This window comes from Solanum tuberosum, unplaced genomic scaffold, assembly GCF_000226075.1.
Source record: "Solanum tuberosum cultivar DM 1-3 516 R44 unplaced genomic scaffold, SolTub_3.0 scf00089, whole genome shotgun sequence".
In the NCBI taxonomy this organism is placed as follows: Eukaryota; Viridiplantae; Streptophyta; class Magnoliopsida; order Solanales; family Solanaceae; genus Solanum; species Solanum tuberosum.
This window is the reverse complement of record NW_006239012.1, coordinates 1117156-1124878: the sequence shown is the minus strand read 5'-3', so window position 1 is coordinate 1124878 and position 7723 is coordinate 1117156. Positions and strand designations below refer to the sequence as shown.

The 7723-nt window shown below is 28.9% G+C and overlaps 1 long non-coding RNA gene and 1 other non-coding gene across 2 annotated transcripts; both read right to left on the bottom strand.

Annotated features, from left to right (window-relative positions):
- Window positions 1-1456: 1456 nt before the first annotated feature.
- MIR1886F (microRNA MIR1886f) lies at window positions 1457-1526 on the bottom strand. Its single transcript, NR_130364.1, has one exon. It is a non-coding gene; the product is annotated as a microRNA MIR1886f (primary transcript).
- Window positions 1527-5226: 3700 nt separating this feature from the next.
- Window positions 5227-6278, bottom strand: LOC102604050 (uncharacterized). The gene is made up of 3 exons (XR_367310.2): window positions 6040-6278; window positions 5789-5890; window positions 5227-5710 (listed from the first exon to the last, which is right to left on the bottom strand). It is a non-coding gene; the product is annotated as an uncharacterized lncRNA (long non-coding RNA).
- Window positions 6279-7723: the final 1445 nt, after the last annotated feature.

Here is a 7723-nt window from a genome sequence, read left to right as displayed (position 1 = left end):
ATAATAATAATAATAATAATAATAATAATAATAATAATAATTATAATAATAATAATCTATATATAGATATAATTTATCTGTATATTATAAAAATCAGAAAAAAACTTACCACAAAGAAGAATTAAATTAAAATCTAAAAATGTAAAAATAAAAATAAAAATTTATATACCCGTAATAACATAAAAATTTATAAAAATATAATTGTTATATATTTTTTAACACGTTTTGGACTCTTAAAAAATTTATAATGTTTATTGTCAGCACTACCCAAAAAAACAAAAATTGTAAATTATTAAAATTAATTGGAATTCTAAAAATAAAAATAGAGATTTCAAACACTAAAAAGAAAATTAAAAATAAAAATAAAAAAAATATTTTTTAAAAAAAGCTCAACCTCGTGGTCCTCCTTTTTGGAAAGGTATTTTTAAAATTTGAACCATCTTACTGCACGTTTTTATTTAATAATAATGAAAAAAAAAATATATATATATATATTTTAACTGCACATTAACTTCCCACTTCTAACCTAAACAAAAGGAGTGGTTAGTGATAAAATATTCAAACAAACGGACCAATCAACGTAACTGTTTTCCAAAAAATTCATTATCCTTTTTAAAATTAGTTTATAAATAACGGAAAATTAAATAGTTTGAAATTTCAATTTAAGATTATAAAATAAAAAATAAAAAATAAAATTAATTTAATTAAAAATTTTAAAATATGTGTAAACTTACTCAATAACCACCACAAAAGTTAAAATTTTTTTTGGTTAGTAGATATAAATGTGGGGTTGTTTTAACAAAATATAAACTCATGGATCAATTGTTGTATTAAAATATCTCAAATCATGAATGGTGATTTCATATCATGGTTTTTGGAGAATATGGTATCACCTCTCATGATATGGAATCATGAGATGAAATTGAAGGTTTGTTTGGACATGCGATATGGAATTTTTGTGTTGTATATTTTCTCATAAACATAAAAAGCCCATAAGTTATAAAACTATTAAAATAGCCCCAATTGTTTATTCAATCTTATCAAGTAAACAAAAATTATAAAATCGCATAATAAATTATTACAAAATTATTTGTTCTCCACTTAAGTAATTGTTTCATCTAATTTATTTGTTCACTGCATGTTCAATCTAACTTTCAACCTAACTTTCACTTCTCATCAATATTTGAATAATAAATGAAACACCTTTCATGGGCTCTTCAAAATTTTATTACTCCACAATTGTGAGGTGTGAGTTAAAGTGACTATATGTTGGTGAGAATAATAAATTTTAAAAAGTAATGATGTGATTATAAATTTTATTTACATATGAAACAAATGGTTAGTAGATATAAATGTGGGGTTGTTTTAACAAATATAAACTCATGGATCAATTGTTGTATTAAAATATCTCAAATCATGATATGAAATCACATGAGATATGATATCACCTCTCATGATATGGAATCATGAGATGAAATCAGCGTAAAATCGCATGTCCAAACGCTGATTTCATCTCACGATACCATATCGTGATATGATATCGCATGGCCAAACGCCTACTTAATAAAAACTGCAAACTCAAATAAAAAAATTTAAAAAAAAGAAAAAGAAAAAGAGGTCAACCTCTGCCCCCAACACAATATACATATACATGCGTAATCTCAGACACATTTAAAAAAAGGGCAAAAGCTTTTTGGAGAGAATAATTTAAGAAAAATAATTGATTTCGAAAATATTAAGACACATTCGTATTTTTTAGATTGCATTGTATCATTATTAAAATACATATTAACTAATTATAAATAAGTATTAACTAATTATGAATACGTGGCTGAAATAATTGTTCCATGCATAATGTAGTCTTTTAAAAACAAAACTTTTATTGAATTCACAAAATTAATTTAAAAAATTTAACAATTTAAGTTTTATAAAATAAAAATTTTAAATCTAATAATTACAAATATGGACAACAATGAATTTGAAATACATTCAGTTGTTTCAACAAAAATGTAGGCAACAATGAATATGTTAAAATAACAGTATTTTATAATTAACATTAAAATAATTTTAACTATTATTAAATTATTTTCAAACTTTTGAAAAATATTGTCTTTAACATTTATAACTGTTTTTCAAATATATCATCTCTCAACTCTTAATGAGCCTATTTTTATGGAAATGATTAATTACATTCCCATAATATATGGCTATATAATCTAAAATATAAATCATGTTTTTAATGTACTTAATTTTTAAACTATTCCATAACTTAATGTAATGTTTATTAGTTATAACTATCACATATTTAACTTTTATAGTGGATATACATTTTTTCAACTCAAAAATATATTTTTTTATAATTGAAGAGTCCGTCCTCCTTTTTTATATATATAAAAAATGTTTAGCTTACTTAGATAACACTTAGAGGAGTAGAAGCATAGACACTTGATCAATATGAAATGAATAAAGAGATGTCATGTATTTTTGTACACAACTTTTAAATTGACCATTAACATGAGGAATTTATTATTCAGATAAATATTTTAAAATCATTATGAATTTTTTTGAAAATGAATAAATTATTTAGTTTACGTAAAATCTCTCCATAGAAAGAAAATAATAAATAATTTTTTCATATATTAATTTGAGAGAGTGTACCAACATATTCTCTTAATTCTTTCATTCTTATTTATTTTTAATCATAATATATTTTTGAAACGTTTGTATAAGAAATATATAATTATAATATTTAGTTTTATCAAAAATGTTATTTGACGATCGTGCGCATGCATTTATATGATTTGTTCCTTTAGTTATATAAAAATTTATGATATTAAGTATATTGCATGAAAAATATGATGATAATTATATTTTAATAAAATCAAAATGATGTAATATATTTGAACAATTAAATAATTTTTAATAACGCGTGGGCACGTATACTAGTACAGTAAAAAACAATAAAATTGTTAAAACAAATACTGAAACGAAAAAAAAAACATAACAAAAAAAAAAGGAACAGACGTTAAAAAAAATAGAAGATAAAAAGTTTAAAAAAAAGAAGAAAAATACGCAACAATTAAAAATAAAAGAGAAAAGAAGAAAGCAACAGAACGAAAAAAAAAAGTGAAAAAATAAAAAAATAAAATAAGACGAGAGAAACAAAAAAAATATACATATACACATATAAATAAAATAAAAGAGTGACTACAATGATCTTATTTAAAAGGTGAAGAACAAGCTCCAAACATGGAAAGGAAAGATGTTATCTTTTGGTGGTAAGACAACTTAAATTAATAGTGTATTGCAGAGTATCGATCCCTATCTACACCCTCTCTGCAACTGTCTCTCCTAAATGTGTAATCACTGAATTGCACAAGATTTTTGCAAATTTTTTTTGGAATAATAAGGAAATAGGAAGAAGTAAATATTGGACTGCTTGGCAGAATATATGTCTACCTAGAGGTGAAGGTGGACTAGATTTTAGATCTTTAGTTGATGTCTCCAAAGCAATGTTAGCAAAGTTGTGGTGGAAATTCAGAACATGCAATTCAATATGGGCAAATTTCATGTGGAATAAATATTGCAAAAAAGAAATACCTACACTAGTGCAATGGAAAGGCGGATCTCAGGTGTGGAAGATGATGCTTGAAAATAGAGATATTTTAAAGAAGAACATGTGGTGGGAAGCAAGAGGAGGCACCACAAACATTTGGTATGAAAACTGGACCAAATATGGGCCTTTATGTCATGAAGCAGATTGTATTATTCGACCAGAAATGGAATCTATAAATGAGCTAATGAATGAAGAGGGATGGGACCTAGACAGAATCCAACAAGTACTGCCGGAGAGAATTGTTAATCATGTACAACAACAATTAAGCAATATTATGCCTAGTACTTTGTCTGACAAACATTGGTGGCTACTTAATAGCACTGGAAAGTTTAAGGTTAATTCAGCTTGGGAATTATTAAGAGAGAAGTAAGAAGAAAATCCTCAATACAAGCACATTTGGGTGAAAGGGCTGCCTTTTAAGTTTGGTTTTTTAACTTGGAGAATATGGGGTGATAAAATTCCAGTGGGTACTTACATTTCCAAGTGGGATAGCAATGTGAGCACATATTGTTTATGTTGTATAGTTTCTGCTCCTGAAACCATACAACATCTCTTCTTAACAGGTGATATAGCGAGAAGCGTATGGACCTATTTTACAAATGTTGTTGGACTTCATGGTCCTTGGATCCAAATAAAGCAATAAATACATAACTGGAGAGATGCTCCTGGCAATGTGAAGCTTAAAGCAATTTTGGATGCAGTCTCTATTTTAATTTTGTGGTTTCTTTGGAAAAGAAGAAACACTATTCTACATGGGAGTATTTATCCTTATGAAAAGGTTATTTATGAGATCAATAATACTATTCATCAATTCACAATTCGCAAATTCCCATTTTTTCAAAACTTACCAAGGACTGGCCTGCTATTGTGAATGTACTGGAAAAATGGGAGCCTAGGTTTAGACACAAAATTGTGAGGTGGATGCATCCTCCTGATGGATGGTATAAATGCAATACTGATGGTGCTTCTAAGGGTAATCCTGGCCCTAGTTCGGCTGCATTTTGTGTGAGAAATTGCTTTGGAGACATAGTGGTGGTGAAAGGGAGAAGAATACCAAATTCCACTAGCCTTGTAGCAATAAATGAAGGCAACAATTTCTGTATCGACAGAAATTTATTACCCCTTATAGTGGAGACAGATTCTCACACTATGGTTCAACTTTTGGAGGAGAGATGGGAGGTCCCTTGGAGTGTTGTTATAGAGGTTGATGCTATTAAAAGAATGAGGGAAGGTGTCCCTATTCATGTTAAACACACTCTAAGGGAAGGCAACACTCTGGCTGATTTCTTTGCTAACTTGACTATTAATTTTGCAGGTACTTACAGGGTGGAAATTTTTCAAGATATTCCAGCAATAGCAAAGAAAATACTCAACATGGATAAAATAAACATGCCTTTTTTGAGGATGACACAACTGGACAACTGATTAGTATATTCACAGGTTTTCAGTCACATAGTCAGCAACTACTGGAACAGAGGAAGAGTTTGATATCTACAATTTTGCCTGAAGTGATTTCAAAAAGCCTAATTACTATGCCACCTGGTGAGAGTTTAGGGTGTACAATGGTAATAGACATAGGCAAAGTAGTGGGGACGTCTCTTCTATGTTTCCTTGCAACTCTGTGATTATCTTGTAGTATCAAATTTAGGGGTAACAAGTTGCTAGATGGTCATTGATTTTGTTTCCGATAAATCCTTTTGATGTGTGGTATTAACCTCTTTGAGGTTCATTCTGTCAAGGGATAAGTTAGAAGCAGATTCAAAGCCATATAGTGACTTGTCATCATGTAAGTATAAGAAGTAATCTAGTAGTAAATTAGCAGATAATCTAGAACCTAGAATTTATCTTTTGATGTGTGGTATTAGCCTCTCCGAGTTTCATTCTATCGAAGGTTAATAATAGGGAACAGATTTGATGCTAGTTGATTACTATGTTACGAAATTCTTTTCCTTAAACAGTGGAGACATTGTAAGATCTAGTAATTTGGGGAATAAGAAAAGAAGAGAAATGACTAATTACTTCGAGCATCAGTCTTCATCCTTCATCGATTAAACCCGAAATCTCGAGACAAGACAAGAACCCAGCTACTAGAGCCTACAAGTACATCTAAATTTCAAATATTAAGTGAGATTACTTCATACGGAAGGATATACACTTAGCTGGAGGTATTACATTTGGAGAACAACGAGACGATCATCTGGTCTCCTTACCACCCTTCAAGAAGTGGAGAGGTCAGTTATGGAGGATGAGTCCCACCAGAAAATTGCCGCCGATCTGAAGTAATAAAGTTGGGGTTCAATTCCACAAAAAGTGTGGTGAGAGTACTTACATTTTGCAAACAAAATTTAATCCAAGAGCAAACTATAAAACATGAGATATCCTCATTCTCTTCATTATTTCAATATAATTTCTCAAGAGAATACCTTGGAGATCAAGATGAGACAATTGAACCAGTAAGGAAAACACGATTTTACTTCTTCATTCGATCCAAGTATAGAGTGGATAAATCATCGGTCAAGAGGAATATAAACGTGAAGAAAAGGGTAGCAATCTGCTTCTTCACTTTACTCAATTTAGTTTTGTTCATTAAGTCTCTTACTAAGAAGGACTCAAATTATTAATGGTGAGTTTGATTCTATTCGAATCTCATTCTCTTAATTAATCTTTTTTTTGACCGTGTGTTCATATATATATATATACATATATAGTTCGATCTACTAAGTGTCACAACTCTATAGTGTGATGCTTCCTTAGGTTTGCAATTTTTTTTGTTCTTTTCCCTTTCCTCTTTGTTCTGAATTTATGGACTACCACTAACAGATATGTTATTCTTCTTGGTTTTGTAAGATGTTTTTTTTTTACTTTTTTTATTTCCTTGAATTAGTGGTAGAATTAATTTCCTACGTTCAGTCCTAGATTTTGATTGTTTTATGTCTTATGGAGTTTAATTTAATCCACAATTTTGTATGAGTATATCTCAATTAGGGATGATAATTACTGATTGAATCAAATTTGTGCAGGTCATAATGGATCAAAACAAAAAATGGGTCAAGAACCAACCCATATCTAAATTTTCTTGGGTCAAAATGGATTAGGTAATGAATTATGAAACAGACCAAGATCCAATCCACATTTTATGAAGTTTTAATTATTTTAGTAGTACCTTATAAAAAAAACATTCTTTATTGTGGTTATATGTAACATATCGAATTTTTAAAAAAAAATTAAAAATATTTTGACAATATTTTGAGACAATTTGGATTACATATCAATCCAATTTTTAATGGATTGAATTGAGTTAGATTGAAATGAATTAAGCTAAATGGGTTGGACGGGTTAAGCGAGATAAATTTAATTTTGGCACCCCTAATCTCAATCTAGTTAAAGTTTAATTTAAGTAAAGCACGGTGATAATTAAAAAAAATATCTCCTTTTTATTCCATAATATTTGTCTTGTTGTAATTTTATCGAGATAAATGTCAAAAACAAACCTAAACTATCCCCTTTTTTTGAGTTTCATACCTAAACTATTGAGAGTGTCAGTTTCAAACCTAAACTATCATTTTTTTTAGTTTGAGAAACACACCTCAGTGGTGTGTGTAATGCACTCTCTCTTTTATTTGAAAAAACCTTGACACATGACATCCACATGGACAAAATATTTCACCTTGACAAAAATTAAATAATAAACTATTAATATAAATTAAAAATTAGGGAAAATGCATAAGTACCCCCCCAGTCTATGCCCAAAATCCCCAAGACACACCTAACCTTTACTAAGGTCCTATTACCCCCCCGAACTTATTTTTTAGTTAATTTTTTACCACTTTTTGGCCTACGTGGCTGAGTCCGTGACTTCACCTATGTTAGGCGCGTTGGTGCAATTTTTAGACAGCACTGACCAATAAAAATTGGCCATGTGTTAAAATAAAATTGAAAAAAATAACTATTAACTCAATTATCTTCTTCTTTATTATTATTCTTCATGTTTGGAAAAAAAAACCTCCATTATCATAAGTTAAATTGCTCCTTTCTTCGAAAAGCTAACAAAATAAAATCAAGAAAAAACTAACCTTTGAACTCAACCACGATTCTTGATGACTTAGA